At 38.5% G+C, this 20,801-nt stretch overlaps 1 protein-coding gene across 4 annotated transcripts in view; it reads left to right on the plus strand.

The window, feature by feature from the left end:
• Window positions 1-5,005: 5,005 nt before the first annotated feature.
• FER (FER tyrosine kinase) overlaps window positions 5,006-20,801 on the plus strand; it is a 445,463-nt gene continuing 429,667 nt past the window's right edge. The window contains exons 1-2 of one of the 4 annotated variants that reach the window (XM_042944791.1): window positions 8,594-8,655; window positions 8,905-9,000. The gene's annotated coding sequence lies outside the window, so the exon portion shown is untranslated. Of the gene's footprint in view, window positions 5,089-5,728; window positions 5,754-8,593; window positions 8,656-8,904; window positions 9,001-20,801 lie in introns of those variants that run through there. The other 3 variants (XM_042944781.1, XM_042944800.1, XM_042944805.1) reach the window with 3 other exon arrangements.

Genomic DNA, 20,801 nt, shown 5'->3' on the forward strand with positions numbered 1-20,801 from the left:
ATGAAGCGTTGGGGTGGACTCTGCGCTGACAGCATGGAGCCTGCTTGGGATTCGCTCTCTCCTTTGCATGTTTCCTCTCTGCCCCTCCCCCACTCATATGCATGTGTGTGCACTTGCGCTTTTTCAAAATCAATAAATAAACATTAAAAAAAAGTGGTTTGTGCTGGTGGTTAAGAATGAATTGTCGGTTAGAAAGAGCCGGGAGTCATAAAGCAAAAAAGCTGGCAAAAATGAAGAAAAGAACCATCGATTAAGGAAAAGAGGGAGGTGTATGTATGGCGACTGTTGAACCAAGATGGCACACAGCCAAGGTTTCTCTTGAAGCCAATTATGAGAAACTGTTAAACAGGAAAATGGGAGCCGTGAGGGGGGAGGGGGGAGGAGGGAGATGTGTGTTGGGGGTGCTGGGGGGGGGTAATGGTGGAGAGATAGGATAAGGCAAGAACTTTTAAAATCATTTTTAATAGTCCGATGTTTGACATCGACATTATTGTATTCATTTGTCCAGGTAAGCAATGTTATTAGAACAGACCAAAATTGGTATTTGGTAAAGTAGAATATATACTGAAGACTTTTTTAAAAAGTTTTTTTTAATGTTTATTTATTTTTGAGGGAGAGATAGAGACAGAGTTTGAGTGGGGTAGGAGCAGAGAGACACAGAATCCGAAGCAAGCTCCAGGGTTTGAGCTGTCAGCCCAGAGCCCGACATGGGGCTTGAACTCATGAACCATGAGATCATGACCTGAGCCAAAGTCAGGCACTTAACTGACTAAGCCACCCAGGCACCCCTATGGTGAAGACTTTTTGTAAATCTATAGCTAGGCAGTACTGTAGCATTTTAAAAGTCATGGTAGTACCTGGTGTAGATCTAAATTTTAATGATAGATGAGTGTCTTAAACCCTAATGCTAACAACTTCAACTGAGATACATATCCCTCTAGACCCTATGGGGGTGGCTAGTATTTTATAAAGCCTATGGGTCACGTAGACAGGAAATTAGTTTCCTTCATTCTTCCATACTTTTTCCTGCATTTATAAGATGTAAAAAAAGTTGCACAGTATTTTTTTTTTTTTTTTAAATTTTTTTTTTTTCAACGTTTTTATTTATTTTTGGGACAGAGAGAGACAGAGCATGAACGGGGGAGGGGCAGAGAGAGAGGGAGACACAGAATCGGAAACAGGCTCCAGGCTCCGAGCCATCAGCCCAGATGCCTGACGCGGGGCTCGAACTCACGGACCGCGAGATCGTGACCTGGCTGAAGTCGGACGCTTAACCGACTGCGCCACCCAGGCGCCCCTGCACAGTATTTTTGAAATCAGATGAAATCAAGTCTTTATTAAATTTGTGGCAATGCAAAGTGATAATTAAAACAGATGGAAAATTTAACTGGATTTTCTGTAATTGCTTTTTTCAGCTTCAAAAATGTAGCATAGGTTTTTGCTACAGTCATTTACTTCAAATACATTCACTCAAAACTGCCATTTCTTAACACAATGCTGGGCATATGGCAAGCAGTTTTTTAAGTTTCTTGAGTGGATAGGTGAGAAACCAGAAAATTTTTGAAGAACTGGAAAGGTTCTTATGTTTTCAGAGATTTGAGTTTCTTATACACATATAAATACACACACACACACACACACACACACACACAATGTGAACCAAACAGTTCTAATTCACCATTAGACTCTTATTTGAAGCTACTTTTTGCAAATATGTAATACAAATTCACCAGACACATCTTTCCTGGTTTAGATTCCCTTTGTATAAAGGTAGAAAAATCCTCAGGTTCTTGGAAAAGATATGCTCTGGCAAAATAATCCCCAGAGTTGTATTTTGGCTTTATTTAACCTTTAATTCATAAACATTCATGGATTTCATTCATACTGACATGATATAACATTTAATATTAACAGGAAATTAATTTCTATTTTAAGAGGTTTATTCACATATGCTTAATTATGCTATTAGCAATTGCTACAAAATACATACTAAACATTTAGCTTATTATCATTTCTGATTCTATTAAGATGTTTTTGTAGTTCAATAATTAGGTATAACTTAATCTGAGATAATTTTTGAGAACAAATTAAAGACTAAAATATGATGACTTACTTAGCTTCATAGTCTCAATATTTTGGGTGTAAATATTTATGGGGAAATAGAACTTAAAACAAAATCTTCTCCCAACCCAGAAATCCTCTCCTATAAGATAGTGAAGGAATAAAACACAGAACTAAATCACAATGTGATGTGCATTACAGGCAATTAGGAAAGAGATTTTAAGGACAGAAAGAAATCTCATCCCTCAGCCAAGCAGATATAACCCATTACATATGTTTTCAAGATAAACAGTAACCAGTTCTCCAGGAAGAGGCCTTGATGGTACCATTTGCACACATAATTCATCTTAATTTTATTTGGTAATTGGGGTGACCATCTGTGTTAGCTAATTAGCTTTATCCAAAGGAAAAACAAACTTCTATCTTTATGACAGAAGGTAGTTTAGCAAGTTGGAGTGATTTGCCCATTGAAGTTAGGCTCTTAATCTCCCATGGAAAGTAAGTGTTATCTCCTTTTGCTTTTTATGGCAGTATAACTGACATATAATATTCTATTAGTTATAGGTATACAACATAATGATTTGATATTTGTATATATTGCAAAATGATCGCCATTATATGTCTAGTTCACAGCTGAAACCATACAAGAAGAGCTTGGTTTCTTTCATTTGTGATGAGGACTCTTAAGATTTACTATCTTAACAACTTTAAAATATGTAATATAGTATTATTAACTATAGTCACCATGACATACATTATATCTCCAAGGCATATCCATTTAACAACTGCAAGTCTGTGTGCTTTTTGACCCCCTTCACCCATTTCAATCCCACCCATCCCAACCATCAATGTGTTCTTTGCATCTATGAGTTAGCTTGCTTTCTTTCTTTTTTCTTTTCTTTTTTTAAGATTCCACATAAAGTGAGATCATAGGGTATTTGTCTTAATCTGCCTGACATTTCACTTTGCACATGCCATTAAGGTCCATCCTCAAAGTTGTCAAGATTTCATTATTTTTTATGGCTGAATAGTATTTCACACACACACACACACACACACACACACACACACACACACTTTCTTTATCCATTTCTGGATGCTATGTCTGTCTCTTGATGTTCACATTTCAAAGCATTATCTCCTAAGTATTTAAAGACATTCCTGGGAGGTAAAGCCAACAAAACTAGCTGAGAGAGATCTAACTAGTTTTAGAAAGGATGTAGATACACTTCAAAGAAGTAAGAATGTTCTCAACAATTACAAGGTTTCTCTTTTCTTTTTAATTTTTTTTTTAATGTTTATTTATTTTTGAGACAGAGAGAGACAGAGCATGAACAGGGGAGGGCCAGAGAGAGAGGAAGACACAGAATCTGAAGCAGGCTCCAGGCTCTGAGCTGCCAGCACAGAGCCTGATGTGGGGATCGAGCCCAGGAACCTTGAGATCATGACCTGAGCCAAAGTCCGACGCTTAACCGACTGAGCTACCCAGGCGCCCCAATTACAAGGTTTCTAAGGCAAATGTTCTGGGAAAGGGAAATCTCTTCCCACATCTTTAAGAGGAAGAATTAAGCCTCTTATTTAAATTTTTTATTTGTCTTTACAGCATGTTTTGCTTTCTTTGAACCAGCAGACGAGAAAAGTCCAATGTTAAGATTCGTTTCGCTATGTGTAGGGCTGTTCACTATAATTAAACAAATAACCCTGTTGGAAAAAATATTCACCATTCTTTTTTGCCTCCCACGTAATTCAAAAGTTTTAGAGGGGGAAGGTGGAGATGGGGTTGACGTTAATATGCTCCAGGCAAAGAATGTGGTTCAACCAATGTACAGGATACAATGCCTTAAAAAGTCGGCTACACGAACACACCCTCAATAGTGACTAATAACACCTATCATACTGTTACAGATCACCTAGTGATCTTTGTTTAGCTCACATTAGTCATTTTCCACTAAATTCTTTTGGTGAAGGACGCTTCTGAAACAACCGTTGCTGGAAGAGCAAACCAATTTGGGTCTTTGAACATTCCAGACTCTGGAAGAGATAAGGTCTTATTATTATAGGGGACCACTGCAGGTCCTGCTGTACGCTTAACAGTATCCATCACAATTCCAGCACGGAGTGCCTAACTCTTTTTTTTTTTTTTTTAAAGACAGTCTCAGGCACTGGGAATTAATGAGAAAGATTTCAGTTCCCGCTTTAGCTGAAATCCATTCCCAAAGTATCAATATTACAACTGATGCAACTAAAATGTACAGGAAAAGGTGACTGATTCTGAGAGCGAGAGGTGCACATTGAGGGGTACGAGATCCCCAGCCCCAAAGCAGCTTCGGTTCCTGGAGATTTCAACTCCCGGGAGCGCCCAGCACCCCGCGGGCACACTTAACATTTTAATCACGCCTCCGCCCCCACCCTCCGAATTCCTTTCCGGCTAACGACCCGCCGGGTAGTCCCTTCCAGGCGGCCTCAGCTTATCACCCCCGGCCCGGCCACTTCCCGGTCGCGGCCAGGCGAGCCTCCCAAAGTTTCCTGTGACGCCGCCGTCCGCCTCCGGCCCCATCCCGCCCTCACTCCCACCCCCGCAGCCCTCGACTCCGGGTAGAGAGGAGCGGATCACAGGAACGAGGAGGGGAACGCGAACAGGAGGACCTCGGGACCCCACCAGAGCCGGGGACCAGGCCCAGAGGGCAGCAGCCAAAGCTCCACGCTTCCCTTTGCCACGCCCGCAGCCCCGGGTCCGCGCGCGCCCACCCGGCCTGGACCCTGAAACCCACCCCTCGGGGTCCAGGGCCAATCGGCCGCGCCCCGCCTCCTGGGAGGTGGGGGAGGAGGGGGTTGGGGGCCGGGCGGCAGCGCCCGCCTTCGGCTCGTGCCCATTGGCTGGGGCCTCGAGGGTGCCCGAAGACCGGAGTGCAGTTTGATTGGCCGCAGAGGCTCGTGACAGCGGCGCCCATTGGCTGTGGTGGTCCCCGTGACGCGGGGTGGCGACTGGCTCCCGGGTCTGAGGGGCTCCTGCTTGTCAGGTTCTAGGTAGGTGAGTTTCGCGCCGCCGGCGGCTGGCGCTGTTGCCCGGGGCAACGCCGAGGGACGGGGGACTAGGAGGAGAGGCCTGCGGAGATAGGGGGCAACACCCCCTGCCCGCAGGGGGGCGCCTGGGACTCAGCCCTGGCCGGCGGCGGCTGCGCCGAAGGCTCTTCCTCCGCCCTTGGCCACCCCCACTCCCGCCCCAGGCTGCAGGGTCTCCCGCCCGTCCTCCACCCGCAGCGGAGCATTCCTGGTTGGGGCTGGGGCCGCGCTGCACCCCCCGGGCCGGCGAGGCCGGCCCCTCCCACCAACCCGGGACTGGAGGCTGAGGGGGCGGGTGCCGGCGCGAAAGGGCTGAGGCGGGCTCAGCGGCCCCGCCCCATCGCCGGGGTCGGTGGGCTGCGGGGTGTGGGGCGGTGTTTGCGGGGCTGTGGGCACAACCCATCATGCTCGCACCCCCTTCTCTCCGAGCGCTCCTTTCCTGGCGCGGCCCTCCGGCTGGGGCGACCACCCCCAACCCCTAGGTGTTCCCTCAGTCCCATCCTACCTCTGGGGCCCTGCAGTCCCCCTTGACCCGCGGAGCCCGTCCGCAGTCCGTCTTCTGTGCCTCAGCTTCCCCCCCTCCCGCTTTTATCTCCCACCTTGGATCACTGCTCCTGTCTTGGCCAGAGGTGACCCCCTAGACATAGTCAAGAGTTAAATTGTTAAGTGTGAAGCTAATGCAGCCGGGGCAATTTCTGCTCTGTACTCTCTTTGCCATTTAGGGTTGAGGAGGTGTTTGGAGGCACCTCTCGGTCAGCCTCAGAGTCTTTAGTATCAACTTTCTGAAACGCTAACTGGGTTGGTGTTGGTAGAGCCGGGCCGGTACGTCGTGCACAAATTGATTTAATTGTGAAGTTGTCGTTTTTTACTTTGTACATTTGTGATCTTGATATTTAGTGCTGTGCAGTCCCAAGTCCAGTAATTTATTAAGGCTGGTAGCCTTTCATTTTCGTTTGCCTTATGGTTAAGAAAAAAAAGTCTTAATCTTTTTAATTTGTAAAAAGCTGCATATATTCATAATGGTCTTACTGTTACTTTGGAATAAACCGCTCTAAAGGTGCAGTAGTACCATTTTCCTTTCTCCAGGCATTTTAAGATAAAACAGTTTCTCCAGTGGAGTTGTCACCGTGTATAAAAGTGTTGAGGAAAAATTAATAAGAAAAAAAAACCCAAAACTATTTTAGTGATTAAAGACTAGAAAACACTTTTTAACTTATGGAATCGGAATAGGATTTAAAAAAAACTTGCAAAATGTAATTACTTCGCGAGTTTAGTGTAGTCTTGGTATACCTTTATGGTCTTGAGAAAGAAATACTCAAGAAGAACCACACGTTTGTCAGAATGCAAAGGAAAGCTGAATGTAATCTTTTGGGAGCCAGGAATCCTTTTTGCTACTACCCTTGAACCAAGGGAACTATATATACTTCCAAAGGTGTTGTGAATGTATTTAGAGTATATGAACGTACTTGGAAACCTTTTCCCTCTTTTCTTCCCAGATAGACCTTTGGTCAAGATCTGTTTCCCTTCTGCACTGATGGTCAGCAGCATTTAATATATACCATATAAAATTATTTAGGGTCCAGTTAATGCAGCTTCTGCATTACTTGAAAGGTTGATGTCAGTAGTTTGGAAGTAAGAATTCACACTTTTGGTAGAGAAATCACTTTCATTTCATCTTCAAATTTTACAGGCTTATAACTCTGGTCTGTGAACATTTCAAGCTTATTTTCTCCTTTATTTTACTATGAAAAATTTCAAACAATGAAGTAATTAGCCGACCACCTACGCAGCAATAACTTTTCCAAGGTAGCTGTTAACATGGTATATACTAAGAAAAAGAACTGAAATGATCAAGTTTGAAAACCAGCATAAATATATATCATACCAAAATATTGTAAGGAACTCAGTTTCTTTTTGCAGATGGAAATAGTGTTTATAAAAACAACAGTAAGTTAATTTACATGACATTTACAAAGCAATCTTGTGAGTGACTAGGAAGTCATCATGTTTGTAAATCAAGGCCCAGATGAGTAAGCTGCATTTTGGTAATAAAAAAAGAAATCAAATGAACTTGTACAAATACAAGTTTGTTTTAAAATTGGACTCCTGTATTAATAGTTTTGTACTTGATTTTTAAATGACCATCTCCTTTTGAAGACAGGTTCCAAAGGACCATCACTTATTCAGTGTTTCAGTAACATACTTAATAAATTGGATCAATCTTATGTATGTTGTTTTGCAATAAGTATATTTTTGTAATGGAAAAATAAAGCCTACAAATGGGAACTTTTTAAAGAACTGTTTCATGGAAAATGAGGTAATTGTCTAGAAACATTTAAGTCAGTATTTTGATAGGATTCAAAAGTGTCTTGGGTGGTGTTTCATGGTGCTGCTAGCAGAATATTTGAACACAGACCTTCAGTTTATAATAAAATAATAATAAATGGGTATAACATACACATACATATGTGTATGTTATATTTGGAATTTTTCCATATTTAGGAAATCCCTGCATTCTTCTTTGAGTATTTGAATCCTGCTTTTCAGTTTTAGTATACCCTAAATGTGTTTTTCTTACTTAACCTCATTTATATAACTAATTTCTTAAATATTGAGATTAAGAGCTATGTCTCAGAATTTATAGATCTCAGATTGCCTTGTTATTATTTCTCCATATTTCATTTGGCATGCTTATGTATGGTTAATTTACCACACACTGAGAGATTAAAGAGAACAGGCAGGTCATAGTTTTGGAACTTGAAAAAAATAAGATGTTTACCTATGTTTAAAAAAAAATTTTTTTTAAACATTTATTCATTTTTGAGAGTGAGAGAGACAGCATGAGCAAGGGAGGGGCAGAGAGAGAGGGAGACACAGAATTGGAAGCAGGCTCCAGGCTCCGAGCTGTCAGCACAGAGCCCGACGCAGGGCTCGAACTCATGGAGTGCTAGATCATGACCTGAGCCGAAGTTGGACGCTCAACCAACTGAGCCACCCAGGCGCCCCAAGATGTTTACATATGTTTTAACTGAAGTTCCAGTTTTTTTTCTCTGCCTCCTTCCCTCTTTTCTTCTTTCGTTCCTATTTTTATTTTTATTATAAAAGTTAAATGCTTTAAAATCAATTAAAAAGACTATAGAAAAGAAAAGTCACCAATAATTCCATGGTGGTTGATACTTTGGAAAATAAATGAAACTTTTGTTTCTTCTATAAAGCCCTACCAATCATTGCAGTTCGATGGTCTCTATTGCAGTACATCTGTACCTGTACCTAATCTTACAGGTTCAAGTTCTTGAACTTGAGACTTGGTTACCCTAAATTAGAAGAGTCCTCCAAGGTCTGGAAGAAAAATGGAAAAGAATAAATAGAGGACCGATTAGAGCAACAACAACAACAACAAAAACAAGAGAAGCAATTTCTCACTTTTTCTTATAGGTATAAATGTAATCTTAGTTACTCATGTGAAACTTCAGTATGGCTGACAAAATATGGGACCTCCCAAGTTTTTTCTTTGGAATTCAAAATATCTAGGTAAGAAGTTTACTTAGTGAGTTTCTATAAAAAGTTTCCAATTTCTCCATTTTGGAGGATATTACATATTTAACTCTATGAAATATCATGGATGACATTATTTCTTAACTATTCATATATACTTATCAAGCTATGAAGTATATAGATTTAGTTTATATATCATCACTTACTAAAAACTTGATATTGTCTCCTCCTTTTGAAGGTTCTAATTAAAATGCTAAAATTTTTAATGTAGGTTTTTTTTGCCAGGGTGTAGTGAAAGAAGATTCATTTCTTTTGGAGGCAGATAATCTGGATTTCAGTCACAAATCAGAATTTTCTTCTGTGGAATCTTGGGCAAGTTAGGTAATCTCTTTAAATCCTAGTTTCCTCATCTGTAGAATGAGGATAAGACTGCCTCACAAGGTTGTTATGAAGAAGAATAAGACAATCTAGGCAAAATTCCTGAATTTAGGAAGTCCTCAACTTTCATATTCAGTTCATTACATGGTAGCTTTAATTTTATCTCTCCTAGTATTACTGTGTTTATTCTACCATCCTAAAAGTCCCCAAATTTAGACCTTGGATATTCAGTAATGTAAATTAAGTTTATATAAATTGAAAGACATTTATATTTGTACAAACGAAATAATTATTAATATCTCATATTAGCTGTTCTTTGTTCTTCAAATTACTGTGTTTCAGTAGGGGTAGTTGGAAATTCACTTTAAATGCTTTTTACCTCAAAATATGTCTAGTTTGTCTGAATTCTTGAATTATTTTTCTTTCACCTTGGATTATCATCTGTTGGTAGATGGTTTCCCCAAATTCCTTTCATTTTAACCACAAATATTTGCTTAAAAGTGGTACAGAAAAGCTAAGTGTTACTTTCTTAAATCTCTAACTAGTGTTCTTCCCTTCCTTAAACCACTTTTACTTAATATGTTTAAAACTTAAACTTTATTCTCCTGGTGCCTGAGTGGATCAGTCGGTTAAGTGTCCAACTTTGGCTTAGGTCATGACCTCACAGGTGGTGGGTTTGAACCCCTCTTTGGGCTTTGTGCTCACAGCTTGGAGCCTGGAGCCTGCTTTGGATTCTGTGTCTCCTCTCTCTGTTCCCTTTCCCTGCTCATGCTCTGTCTCTCTCTGTCTCCCAAAAATAAACGTTTAAAAAATAAAATGGAAAAAAAACCACTTATTTTCAGATGTAATATTACATAAAACTCTTACATGAATGTTTTCCTTCTACTACTGATGTATATGATTATTTTTTAGGGGAGCATTATTTTATAAATATCTACGTTTAAAAATATGTACTCTGTAAGTGTAGGATTCTAATTCCTAAAAGCACACACTTAACACTTAAATGTGAAGGGTGTCATGAAGCAAGCAGTGAGCTGAATAGAGTTAGGAGTTGGACCACATAGTTTTTATGTGTTACCCAGAAATAAAACAAAATATTGTAATCTAAGTCAGTGATTCTCATTTTTTCCCCATCCTAGTATAAGATATTTACATGTGTGACATATTCTAATGTGCAGTTTCTTAGTCTGCTCTCTTTAATTCCATCTCACCCTCTGTGACTCAAGAAAGCATATTGGGGGCGTCTGGGTAGCTCAGTTTGTTGAGTGTCCCACTCTTAATCTCGGCTCAGGTCATGATCTCATGAACCATGAGATTGAGCCCCACATTGGGCTCTGTGCTGACAGTTTGGAACCTGCTTGGGATTCTCTCTCTCTCTCTCTCTCTCTCTCTCTCTCTATGCCCTGCCCCCTTGCTTGGTCTCGTTCTCTCTCTCTCTCAAAATAAATAAACTTAAAAGAAAAAAGAAAGCATATCAGAATGCAAGTAATTGAGAGTGACATAATTGTGGGGATAAACTTGAATCTACTCTGATTTACCAAGGAAAGGGAGTCATTTAAAAATGTCTATAACTGCTATTAGTAACAAATCCTGAGACACACCTTATAGTACTACAACTGAGACCCAAGTTACTTCTGCATTTTCTGGAAATGAGTGCCTCTTCATTTGTCAGTCTTGTCACGCTACAGAAGAAAAGATTACTGTATTAATTTTATGTAACTGATAATGAAGAATCTTACATTTAAAAGAATAACTGATAATGAACATTTAGAAATATGTGAACAATGGGGCACCTGGGTGGCTCTGTTGGTTGAGTGTCTGACTTCGGCTCAGGTCATGATCTCATGGTTTGTGGGTTTGAGCCCTGCTTCAGGCTCTGTGCTGACAGCTCAGAGCCTGGAGCCTGTTTCAGACTCTGTCTCCCTCTCTCTCTGCCCTGACCCTGCTTGGGCTCTTTCTGTCTCTAAAATAAATAAACATTACAAAAGAATTAAAAATATGTGAGGATCAACACCATGGTCTTTATTGTAAATAAAATAATACTAATTATTATAGAAAAATTGAAATTAGTTTTCCAGTCTAAATTATTTCACTTGCTGAAAAAGTATTTCTGTAGTGGGACAAATGGTTTTAGGAGAATGGGAACCCTTCAATGCTAGAATATTTATATTCTAGATGTTTAGTATATAAAAATGCTCTTTACATTGGCTCGGTCGGAAAAGTATCTTTAAAATTACATTGCTGTGAATGAGATTGCTTTTAAATAGCTCATCTTGTATGCATGTGTACATATAACATACAGTTAGAAGTGAAGACTTAGAAAACCTGTGTTCATTAGACCCTTGACATTAGCAAGTGTTATTTCTCCAAAGCCTTGTGGATCTAGGATATAACTACCCACAAAAAATATATTTCAACTTAATTGAAAATTTTAAGTGATCCCTTCAGACCCTTAACAATTCCACTGTTCAACAGGTTTTTGTTTCTAAAATGAAGTCTTGATGATGTTGCATTATATCATTAGTGTATTTTACAGCAAAGATTCTTATTCTTGGTTTTTATGACCTGGGGTTTGCAGAACAAAAGAGTATTTCTGATTTGATCACAAAGTCTGCCGCATTGTCACAAGGATGAAAAGTTAGTTCTTGGTCACTGCGATGCCTAATTCTTCCTGCTCTTTCTTGAATATGTTTTGTCCTTGGAGTTGAACACTTCTGTAGTTTGTGTCCTTTCTGCTCTTTGAATGTCCAGCTCTGGAGGATTTCCCAAGCTTCCCTTGTTAGTTGGTTGGGGCTTTTCTGTTACATTCATATTCTACAAAGGAAAATACATTTGAATCTTTTACTGATATTCAATTTGGGTAATAACTGGGTCAGTAGCTGCCCTAGAAGCCATACCACCTCTTACTTCACGAAAATGTTTATACAGTGTCCTCATTTCCTCTTGAATTATATTTCCTTCAACATCACATACTCTGTATATACTTTCTTATACAGATTAACCGTCATTTCAATTTTCACTGAGGTTTTAAAAATTTGCTTTGCTTAGAGCAAAGGAAACATTTTTAGGCATCACTTTTTTTTTTTTTTTGTATAGAATCTGTGATTTATGGCAGATTTTCTAATGATGCAGATTCAGTCACTCATATTTCAAATTCATTCAGAATTTATGAATTTATGTATTCTGGTTAAGTACTATCACTTTGTCAGGCCTCTTAGCTTTCTATGTAATGCATAGAATAAATTGGCAATAATAAAGTAATTAAAGGGATCTAAAGTAGTTGTCAATCTAAGTAGTTGTCTCAGATAATTATTAGGGACAACTTGTTAGATCACTATTCCAATTATTTATAAACAGTTATGTTGGACAAAGTGTAGAATCTTTATCTAGATTTATATATATTAGAACATTTTTACAAAGCAGGAATGATTTGTTTCTCTTACTGTTATGTAACATATATTGTTATGTAACACAATATGACATATTGTGTTATAATTATTTATTCATGTATATTACTTTTTTCTTCCCCTCCTGAACATTTTTTTAAAAAAATTATATCCTAATTAGTTAACATATAGTGTAATAATGATTTCAGGAATAGAATTTAGTGATTCATCACTTACTTATAATACCCAGTGCTCATCCCAACAAGTGCCCTCAGTGCCCATCATACTTTTAGCCCATCCCCCATCCAACACCTGCCAGCGACTCTCAGTTTGTTCTCTGTATTTAAGAGTTTCATGGTTTATCTTATTTTTGCTTTCCTTCCCTATGTTCATCTGTTTTGTTTCTTAAATGACACTTATGAGTGACATTATATGATAATTGTCTTTTTCTGACTGACTTATTTTGCTTAGCATAATACACTGTAGTTCCATCCATGTTGTGTTGCACATAGCAAGATTTCATTCTTTTTAATTTGCCTAGAGATACTCCATTGTATACATATACCACATCTTTATCCATTCATCAGTTGATGGACATTTGGACCCCTTCCATAATTTGGCTATTGTGGATAGCACTGGTATAAACATTGGGGTACCTGTGCCCCTTTGAAATAGCATTTTTGTATCCTTTGGATAAATACCTAGTAGTATAATTGCTGGGTCATAGGGTAGTTCTATTTTTAATTTTTTGAGAAACCTTCATACTGGTTTCCAGAGTGGCTGCAGCAGTTTGCATTCCCACGAATGGTGCAAAGCATTTCCCATCCTCGCCAACATCTGTTGTTGCCTGAGTTGTTACTTTTAGCCATTCTGACAGGTATGAGGTGGTATCGCATTGTGGTTTTGATTTGTATTTCCCTGATGATGAGTGATGTTGAGCATCTTTTCATATGTCTGTTAGTCATCTGGATGTCTTCTTTAGAAAAGTGTCTATTCATGTCTTTTGCCCATGTCTTCACTGGATTATTTTTGTGGATGTTGAGTTTGATAAGTTCTTTATAGATTTTGGATATGAACTCTTATATGATATGTCATTTGCAAATATCTTCTCCTATTCCTTCAGTTGCCTTTTAGTTTTGCTGATTGTTTCCTTTGCTTTTTATCTTGATGAGATCCCAGTAGTTTTTGCATTTGTTTCCATTGCCTCATGAGACATGTTGAGTAAGAAGTTGCTGTGGCCAAGGTCAAAGAGGTTATTGACTATTTTCTCCTCTAGGATTTTGATGGCTTCTGTCTTACGTTTAGCTCTTTCATCCATTTTAAGTTTACTTTTGTGTAGGGTGTAAGCAAGTGGTCCAGTTTCATTCTTCTGCATGTTGCTGCCCAGTTCTCCCAGCACCATTTGCTGAAGAGACTATCTTTTTTCCTTTGGATACTATTTCCTGCTTTGCCAAAGATTAGTTAATCATAACATTTGTGGGTCAGTTTCTGGGTTCTCTGTTCTGTTCCATTGGTCTGTTCCACTGTGTCTGTTTTTGTGCCAGTACCATACTGTCTTGATATTACAGCTTTGTAATACAGGTTAAAGTCTGGAATTGTGATGCCTGCAGCTTTGGTTTTCTTTTTCAACATTACTTTGGCTATTCAGGATCTTTTATGGTTCCATACAAATTTTAGGATTGTTTGTTCTAGCTCTATGAAGAATGCTGGTGGTGTTCGTTCTAGCTCTGTGAAGAATACTGGTGGTGTTTGGATAGGGATTACATTGAATGTGTAAATTGCTTTGGGTGTATGGACATTTTAACAATATTTGTTCTTCCATTCCATGAGCATAGAATGCTTTTCCATTTCTCTGTGTCTTCTTCAGTTTCTTACATAGCTTTCTATAGCTTTCAGTGTATAGATTTTTCATCTCTTTGGTTAGGTTTATTCCTAAATATTTTATGGTTTTTGGTGCAGTTGTATATGGGATTGATTTCTTGATTTCCCTTTCTTCTGTTTCATTATTGGTGTACAGAAATGCAACCAATTTTTGTACATTGATATATATCCTGTGACTTTGCTGAATTCATGAATCAGTTCTAGCAGTTTTTTGGTGGAGTCTTGAGTTTTCTACATACAATATCATATCATCTGTGAAGAGTGAAAGTTTGACTTCCTCCTTGCCGATATGGATGCCTTTTACTTGTTTTTATTGTCTAATTGCTGAGGCTAGTACTTACAACACAATGTTGAATAGCAGTGGTGAGAGTGGACATCCCTGTCGTGTTTTTGACCTTAGGGGGAAAGCTCTCAATTTTTCCCATTGAGGATGATATTAGCTGTGTGTTTTCATATATGGCCTTTATGATCTTGAGATCTGTTTCTTCTATCCCTATTTTCTTGAGGGCTTTTATCAAAAAAGGATGCTGTATTTTGTCAAATGCTTTTTCTGCATCTTTTGAGAAGATCATGTGTTCTTATCCTTTGTTTTATTAATGTGATGTATCACATTGATTGATTTATGGATATTGAATCAGCCCTGCATCCCAAGAATAAATCCCACTTAATCATAGTGAATAATTCTTTTAATGTAATGTTGGATCTGGTTTGCTAGTATATTGTTGAGAATTTTTACATTTATGTTCATCAGGGAAATTGGTCTGTAGTTCTCCTTTTTAATGGGGTCTTTGTTTGGTTTTGGAATCAAGGTAATGCTGGCCACGTAGAACGAGTTTGGAAGTTTTCCTTTTTTTCTATTTTTGGAACAGATTCAAAAGAATAGGTATACTTTTCTGTAAATGTTTGGTAGAATTCCCCTGGAAAACCATCCGGCCCTGGACTCTTGTTTTTTGGGAGATTTTTGATTACTGATTCAATTTCTTTACTGTTTATGGGTCTGTTCAAATTTTCTATTTGTTCCTGTTTGAGTTTGGTAATTTATATGTTTCTAGGAATTTGTTCATTATGCCCAATTGGTTGGCATATAATTGCTCATAATATTATCTTATTATTGTTTGTATTTCTGCTATGTTGGTTGTGATCTCTCCTCTTTCATTCATGAATTTATTTTTTCAGGTCCTTTCCTTTTTCTTTTTGATCAGTCTGGCTCGGGGGTTATCAGTTTTATTAATTCTTTCGAAGAACCAGCTTCTGGTTTCATTTATCTGTTCTACTGTGTTTATTTTTTTATTTTTTTATTTTTTTTTATTTCGATAATCATTAATTTCTGGTCTAAACTTATTATTTCCCTTCTTCTACTGGTTTTGGGTTTATTTGCTGTTCTTTTTCCAGCTCTTTAAAGTGTAAGGTTAGGTTGTGTATTTGAGAGCTTTTTTCCTTCTTTTGTTTTTTTTGTCTTTTATTTTTAACAATTTTTATTATTTTTTTAAATATGAAATTTATTGTCTAATTGGTTTCCATACAACATCCAGTGCTCATCCCAACAGGTGCCCTCCTCAATACCCATCACCCACCCTCCCCTCCCTCCCACCCCCATCAACCCTCAGTTTGTTCTCAGTTTTTAAGAGTCTCTTATGTTTTGGCTCCCTCCCTCTCTTTTTTTTTTTTTTCCTTCTCCTCCCCCATGGTCTTTTGTTAAGTTTCTCAGGATCTACACAAGAATGAAAACATATGTTATCTGTCTTTCTCTGTATGACTATTTCACTTAGCATAACAGTATCTGGTTCCATCCACATTGCTACAAAACGCCATATTTCATTCTTTCTCATTGCCACATAGTATTCCATTGTGTATATAAACCACAGTTTCTATATCCATTCATCAGTTGATGGACATTTAGGCTCTTCCCATAATTTGGCTATTGTTGAAAGTGCTGCTATAAACATTGGGCTACAAGTGCCCGTATATATCAGCACTCCTGTATCCCTTGGGTAAGTTCCTAACAGTGCTATTGCTGGGTCATAAGGTAGATCTATTTTTAACTTTTTGAGGAACCTCCACACTGCTTTCCAGAGCAGCTGCACCAATTTGCATTCCCACCAACAGTGCAAGAGGGTTCCCGTTTCTCCACATCCTCACCAGCATCTATAGTCTCCTGATTTGTTCATTTTAGCCACTCTGACTGGTGTGAGGTGGTATCTGAGTGTGGTTTTGATTTGTATTTCCCTGATGAGGAGCGAGGTTGAGCATCTTTTCATGTGCCTGTTGGCCATCCGGATGTCTTCTTTAGAGAAGTGTCTTTTCATGTTTTCTGCCCATTTCTTCACTGGGTTATTTGTTTTTCGGGTGTGGAGTTTGGAGAGCTCTTTATAGATTTTGGATATGAACTCTTATATGATATGTCATTTGCAAATATCTTTTCCCATTCCATTGGTTGCTTTTTAGTTTTGTTGATTGTTTCCTTTGCAGTGCAGAAGCTTTTTATCTTCATGAGGTCCCAATAGTTCATTTTTGCTTGTAATTCCCTTGCCTTTGGGGATGTGTCAAGTAAGAAATTGCTGCAGCTGAGGTCAGAGAGGTTTTTTTCCTGCTTTCTCCTCTAGGGTTTTGATGGTTTCCTGTCTCACATTCAGGTCCTTTATCCATTTTGAGTTTATTTTTGTGAATGGTGTGAGAAAGTGGTCTAGTTTCAACCTTCTGCATGTTGCTGTCCAGTTCTCCCAGCACCATTTGTTAAAGAGACTGTCTTTTTTCCATTGGATGTTCTTTCCTGCTTTGTCAAAGATCAGTTGGCCATACGTTTGTGGGTCCAATTCTGGGGTTTCTATTCTATTCCATTGGTCTATGTGTCTGTTTTTGTGCCAATACCATGCCGTCTTGATGATTATAGCTTTGTAGTAGAGGCTACAGTCTGGGATTGTGATGCCTCCCGCTTTGGTCTTCTTCTCAAAATTACTTTGGCTATTCGTGGTCTTTTGTGGTTCCAAACAAATTTTAGGATTGCTTGCTCTAGCTTCAAGAAGAATGCTGGTGCAATTTTGATTGGGATTGCATTGAATGTGTAGATAGCTTTGGGTAGTATTGACATTTTAACAATATTATTCTTCCAGTCCATGAGCATGGAATGTTTTTCCATTTCTTTGTATCTTCTTCATTTTCCTTCATAAGCTTTCTATAGTTTTCAGCATACAGATCTTTTACATCTTTGGTTAGGTTTATTCCTAGGTATTTTATGCTTCTTGGTGCAATTGTGAATGGGATCAGTTTCTTTATTTGTCTTTTTGTTGCTTCCTTATTAGTGTATAAGAATGCAACTGATTTCTGTACATTGATTTTGTATCCTGCGACTTTGCTGAATTCATGTATCAGTTCTAGCAGACTTTTGGTGGAGTCTGTCAGGTTTTGCATGTATAATATCATGTCACCTCAAAAAGTGAAAGCTTAACTTCATCTTTGCCAGTTTTGATGCCTTTGATTTCCTTTTGTTGTCTGATTGTTGGTGCTAGAACTTCCAACACTATGTTAGACAACAGCGGTGAGATGGACATCCCTGTCGTGTTCCTGATCTCAGGGGGAAAGCTCTCAGTTTTTCCCCATTGAGGATGATATTAGCTGTGGGCTTTTCATAAATGACTTTTATGATGCTTAAGTATGTTCCTTTTATCTGGACTTCCTCGAGGGTTTTTATTAAGAAAGAATGCTGAATTTTGTCAAATGCTTTTTCTGCATGGATTGACAGGATCATATAGTTCTTATCTTTTCTTTTATTAATGTGATGTAGCACATTGATTGATTTGCAAATGTGGAACCAGCCCTGCAGCCCAGGAATGAATCCCACTTGATCATGGTGAATAATTCTTTTTACATGCTGTTGAATTTGATTTGCTAGTATGTTGTTGAGAATTTTTGCATCCATGTTCATCAGGGATATTGGCCTGTAGTTCTCTTTTTTTGCTGGGTCTCTCTCTGGTTTAGGAATCAAAGTAATGCTGGCTTCATAGAATGAGTCTGGAAGTTTTCCTTCCATTTCAATTTTTTGGAACAGTGTGAGAAGGATAGGTATTATCTCTGCTTTAAATGTCTGGTAGAATTCCCCTGGGAAGCCATCTGGTCCTGGACTCTTATTTGTTGGGAGATTTTTGATAATTGATTCAATTTCTTCGCTGGTTATGGGTCTGTTCAAGTTTTCTATTTCTTCCTGTTTGAGTTTTGGAAGTGTGTGGGTGTTTAGGAATTTGTCCATTTCTTCCAGGTTGTCCGGTTTGTTGGCATATAATTTTTCATAGTATTCCCTGATAACTGCTTGTATTTCTGAGGGATTGGTTATAATAATTCCATTTTCATTCATGATTTTATCTATTTGGGTCATCTCCCTTTTCTTTTTGAGAGGCCTGGCTAGAGGTTTGTCAATTTTGTTTATTTTTTCAAAAAACCAACTCTTGGTTTCATTGATCTGCTCTACAGTTTTTTTAGCTTCTGTATTGTTTATTTCTGCTCTGATCTTTATTATTTCTCTTCTTCTGCTGGGTTTGGGGTGTCTTTGCTGTTCTGCTTCCATTTCCTTTAGGTATGCTGTTAGTTTTTGTATTTGGGATTTTTCTTGTTTCTTGAGATAGGCCTGGATTGCAATGTATTTTCCTCTCAGGACTGCCTTCGCTGCATCCCAAAGTGTTTGGATTGTTGTATTTTCATTTTCATTTGTTTTCATGTATTTTTAAATTTCTTCTCTAATTGCCTGGTTGACCCATTCATTCTTTAGTAGGGTATTCTTTAACCTCCATGCTTTTGATGGTTTTCCAGACTTTTTCTTGTGGTTGATTTCAAGTTTCATAGAATTTGTGGTCTGAAGGTGTGCATGGTATGATCTCAATTCTTGTATACTTATGAAGGGCTGTTTTGTGACCCAGTATGTGATCTATCTTGGAGAATGTTCCATTTGCACTTGAGAAGAAAGTATATTCTGTTGCATTGGGATACAGAGTTCTAAATATATGTCAAGTCCATCTGATCCAATGTATCATTCAGGACCCTTGTTTATTGATCCTGTGGCTAGATGATCTATCCATTGTTGTAAGTGGGGTATTAAATAAATCCCCTGCAATTACCACATTCTTATCAATAAGGTTACTTAAGTTTGTGATTGTTTTATATATCTGGGGTGTCCTGTATTCGGCGCGTAGACATTTATAATTGTTAGCTCTTCCTGATGGATAGACCCTGTAATTATTGTATAATGCCCTTCTTCCTCTCTTGTTACAGCCTTTCATTTAAAGTGTAGTTTGTCTGATATAAGTATGGCTACTCCAGCTTTCTTTTGAATTCCAGTAACATGATAGATAGTTCTGCATGCCCTCACTTTCAATCTGAAGGTATCTTCAGGTCTAAAATGAGTCTCTTGTAGACAGCCAATAGATGGGTCTTATTTTTTTATCCATTCTGATACCCTCTGTCTTTTGGTTGGAGCATTTAGTCCATTTACATTCATTGTTATTATAGAAAGATATGGGTTTAGAGTCATTGTGATATCTGTAGGTTTCATGCTTGTAGTGATGTCTCTGGTACTTTGTGGTCCTTGCAACATTTCACTCACAGAATCCCCCTTAGGATCTCTTGTGGGGCTGGTTTAGTGGTGATGAATTCCTTCAGTTTTTGTTTGTTTGGGAAAACCTTTCTCTCTCCTATTCTTAATGACAGGCTTGTTGGATAAAGGATCTCAGCTGCATATTTTTCTGTTCTTCACATTGAAGATTTCCTGCCAATGCTTTCCGGCCTGCCAAGTTTCAGTAGATAGGTCTGCTGCTATCCTTATGTGTCTACCTTTGTAAGTTAGAGCCTGTTTATCCCTAACTGCTTTCAGAATTTTCTCTTTATCCTTGTATTTTGCCAGTTTCCTTATGATATGTCATGCAGAAGATTGAATCAAGTTATGTGTGAAGGGAGTTCTCTGTGCCTCTTGGATTTCAATGCCTTTTTCCTTCCCCAGATCAGGGAAGTTTTCAGCTATGATTTGTTCAAGTACACCTTCAGCCCCTTTCTCGCTCTCTTCTTCTTCTGGAATTCCTATGATATGGATATTATTCTGTTTGATTGCATCACTTAGTTCTCTAATTCTCCCCTCATACTCCTGGTTTTTTTTCATCTCTTTTTTTCTCATATTCCTCTTTTTCTATAATTTTATCTTCTAATTCACCTATTCTCTCCTCTGCCTCTTCAATCCGAGCTGTGGTCACCTCCATTTTATTTTGCACCTCATTTATAGCTTTTTTTTATTTCCTCGTGACTATTTCTTAGTCCCTTGTTCTCAGTAGCAATAGAATCTCTGCTGTCCTCTATACTTCAGCGATTAATTTTATGACTATTATTCTAAATTCTTGTTCCATTATATTGCTTAAATTGTTTTTGATCAATTTGTTAGCTGTCGCTACTTCCTGGAGTTTCTTTTGAGGAGAATTCTTCTGTTTTGTTATTTTGGATAGTCCCTACGGTGGTGCCCAATTGCAGGGCACTTCCCCTGTGCTGTCTGGAGTAACTTGTGTT

This window comes from Panthera leo, chromosome A1 (assembly GCF_018350215.1).
Source record: "Panthera leo isolate Ple1 chromosome A1, P.leo_Ple1_pat1.1, whole genome shotgun sequence".
Classification (NCBI taxonomy): Eukaryota; Metazoa; Chordata; class Mammalia; order Carnivora; family Felidae; genus Panthera; species Panthera leo.